Source organism: Aedes albopictus, chromosome 2 (assembly GCF_035046485.1).
Source record: "Aedes albopictus strain Foshan chromosome 2, AalbF5, whole genome shotgun sequence".
Lineage (NCBI taxonomy): Eukaryota > Metazoa > Arthropoda > Insecta > Diptera > Culicidae > Aedes > Aedes albopictus.
The window spans coordinates 31,065,382-31,069,402 of record NC_085137.1 but is presented as its reverse complement, the minus strand read 5'-3'; positions in this window follow the sequence as shown (position 1 = coordinate 31,069,402).

The following is a 4,021-nucleotide window of genomic DNA, read 5'->3' as shown; positions in this document are numbered from 1 at the left end:
GTCAATTTCATCCAAATGAAAACTCATTTTGTTATCAAAAAGATATTTGCAACGGCCATGGATAACTAACTTTCACTGTTGTCGTCGACGATGATGTCCCCCGTTTGACAGGTGAGGTAACATCAATTATCAAGATGATAACACAAAATTGTTAAATGAGTTATGGAGCAAGCACAAGTTATCAGTTTGTTACTGGTCAGTTATTGTACTTTGCTCAGGAGGTCACCCATTTGGGTACCTTTACTAAGACACCTTTAATCCAACAGACTGAACATGTCGCGGTTTTCCATATGTTGCAGAATAATTGATGCAGCAGTTCTGAAGATACTACGTGGTCAGCTTCGAGCATCTCAGCTGATATGCGATCGACTCCCACGGCTCTGTTCGATTTCATGCTACGGATGGCTGTTCCCTAGTAACGCACTTGTCACCGAAGAGTCACGGCGGCGCAGGTTTTTGTTGCGCAGAAGTCACTGTGACTTACTTCTAGCAAGTAAGTGTTTATATCTCCTGCACTGATGGATCTTTGGTGTTGACACGAGTAATGCGTCGATCCCTTGGCGGCATAGGCGCCAACTTAGGGGGGGCAAGCATGGGTTTGCCCCCCCAATATTTGATGATTTTTCGATTTTCCCATACAAAAAATCCGAAAAACTAGGCTTTGCCCCCCCAATAATTTGACCAAGTTGGCGCGTCTGCTTGGCGGATCATGCTGAGGTGTTGGTAGCATAGTCGACGCTTGAAACAGGTTTCCAAAGTGCTCGAACCAGCGTTTCAGCTGATCAGTCGGTCGGTCAATGGCTGTTCAGATGTGTCTTTCACAGGAATCGTTGTTCGTTGCATTCATCTTAGTTCCACTGAGACGACGTGAAAAATCGTAGAGGAGACGAACGTCGCCGGTATTTGCGGCTTTCTTACCATGGTCGGCCAGGGAGTCCGTCCACGCTCTTTTGTGTTGCGTACATGAACTCTTCACTTCCTTTTCGAGAACCGAATACCGCTGACGGGCTACGGCTTTGGCTCCTCGTGTTTTCGCTCGCTCTATCGCGGCTTTGGCGTTCCTTCGCTCCTCTATCTTCCACCAGGTATCGTCTGTGATCCACTGCTTTCTTCAGGTGCGTAGCTCACCCAAATTATTCTCGCCGGTGGCGATGAAGGCGTTCTTGATGGCGCTCCATTTATCTTCTACGCTACCACCTTCTGGAATATTCGCAGCACGGTTCTCCAGCTCCTCGACGAAGGACCTTTTCACAGCAGCATCTTCCAGTCGGCGTGTGTTGAACCGGCGCCCGATTTTCTCCTCCTGTCGCTGGATCCTGACAATGCGCAGTCGGATCCCTCCGATTAGGAGATGATGGTCGGACGCAATGTTGGCGCTACGTTTGTTCCGCACATCAAGAAGGCTCCATCTCCATTTTCAACTGATGCAGATGTGGTTAATTTGATTTTCCGTGACGCCATCACGGGAAACCCATGTCAGTCTGTGCACTGGTCGATGAGGAAAGAGCGATCCCCCAATCACCATGTCATTGTTGTCACAAAACTCTGCAAACAGCTCTCCGTTTTCGCTCATTTCTCCGAGACAATGGCGTCCCATGACGTGCTCATAGTCAGAATTGTCGGAACCAACCTTCGCGTTGAAGTCGCCAATGAGGATCTTGACATCACCTTTCGAAATCTTGTCCACGACAGCATTCAGTTGACTGAAAAAGCTCTCTTTATCTTGCAATTCTGCAGCATCGGTTGGCGCGTAACATTGGATTATGGTAAGGTTTTGAACCCGTGTTCTGAATCTGACTACACTTATCCTCTCATTAATAGATTCCTACTTCATGAGCGCAGCGTGGGAGTAAGCGCTGAGTAGGAAACCAATTCCACGGTGGCGAGAAGCGTGTTCACCTCGTAGGCCAGAGTTTAGCAGAATTCGTCCTGGACGCCAGGCTGTGTTCTCCAAAGTTCGGCCAACGGACTTCGCTCAGTCCTAAGATCTCAAGCTTCATACGGCATGCCTCATTGGCTAGATTTGCCAGTTTACCCTGCTAGACTACATTCCAAGTTCCAATTCTTGTCCGTTGTTTCGCGCTAAAAGTCGTTGCCTTGAATCAGTTCGTAATCTTTCATTCTCGGTTTCAGTAACAGTTTTTTGGGTTTCGGAAACAGTAGGTTGTTGGCCTAAGGTCACCTATCCACCGTGGTGGAGCTGCCACCTTAGGTATAGCTTCCGGTGGAGGAGTATTTCCTGCTGAACAGACGCTGTTTGAGCCGTAGCTTCTTGTTGAACAGACGCTAGTGACGTACCTCCTCAATCTAGCTGAAGTCATGACGGTGTAGGCGGTCATCGCGACCAAATAAATAAAGACCACGACGTGTTTTTCCATATAACTAGTGGATCATATCACCTACCATAAGTGACTCCTTTCTAATTGTGTATATTGAGAATGGTTAGCTAATCACAAGCCTCAATTTCATTGGTATCTCTGTATCAATCACATTGATACAGATTGATCAATCTGTATCAATCTTGGTATCAATCACGGAGTAGCAAGTACGATGTGTAAGGTTATCTTTGCTTTGCTTTGCTTTGATGATGTGCTGCATAACTCTGAACACAGAAGAGTAAACTTCGAGGTATCAATAACAGCATCGCCGACTTAAATCCCGTAGGGGCTACAAATCGACGAAAATCGATTCTTTCAACAATCGACCGGAAACGATCAACCTCCAGAGCGAAACGCTTTGCGTCACCGAAGGAAATCACCTGTCGCAAAACAAACCCCACACATACGCACGTACAGAAAAACGATTGACACACCGTCCCTATCCCTGCTACAGTTTCCACGCTCATTTAACGATTTTTTCCCTGCATTTAGAGACCAATGCTCAAAAGATTTCATCCGCCAGATAAAGGCGACGAACCTCCTCGAAGCTCCTCCCCACCAAATCGGTCATCAGCCCGTCCATCAGTCAGTCGGTCGGCCGATCGGTGAGATGCACTTGTGTGACCGCGCCGAGCAATGATGAAGCTGCTCTGATACGTTTCAATTAAGACGTTGAAGTTTGATCGAGATCTCTGGTCGGCGAGTGCCGCCATCGCACCGCCGCCATTCCGGAGGATTGACAGGTCGCCATCAAACGTGAGGAAACGTCAATTTCGCGAAACACAGAACCGTGCGGCTAATTAGGTGCCGATGCTTCCAAGAGTCTGGGGTCTGGAGGTGGTGGGAGGTTCCCGGTGCGTCGGCTATTATTTAAAACATAACTTTATGTAACGTGCCCGGCTCGCGATTAAATGGAAACCTTTCACTTTTCGACCTTGTTATGGGGTCCGTCCGCGGGCTTTGACAATATCCATTAAGGGAAATAATCGCGATGTGGCGGAAGATTGATGGATTTGGGCAGCGAAATATATTGCCATCCAATAACATATTTGAGGGGTCTAATCAAGAATTGAAACATCATTCCTCGAAATATCTATTTTGACAGAATAAGAGCAGCATTTGATGGTTAAAAACATCATTTCGGGGAACTGGTTGCGACAAGGCTATGAAGTCTCTAACCAGTCGTAAAACAACTAAATTTGCGACCCTGATCAGCTCCAACTGATAACGCACAATCCTATAAACCGAGCAAAACCAGTAGCCCCGACTATCAGATGAACCCAAAGCCTATGAAACGCTTGTAAAACGGCTTATCGGCTAGAATTAGTTTTCCTGTGTCGACGGGGCTGTCATCATTATCGGCACCGAAATGGGGCGTAAAATTTGCCATGATCGAGCCTAAATGATAGATAGGTGCGTTGTTTGGTGGCTTCCGTGTTGTTTTGGACCCAGTTCGAATCCATTTATCAATTTAGCAATCAGAATATAATTCATGTTTTGGAAACAACTGGTGAACCGGTTCCGTTAATGATATCACGATGTGTGAGCTGCTATTTAGGAAGCAACGTCTTTCAATATTCCATGGAATCGGATGAAGTGGCAAACAGTTAGATAATTATTGATGGAATATTTATTTAATTTTT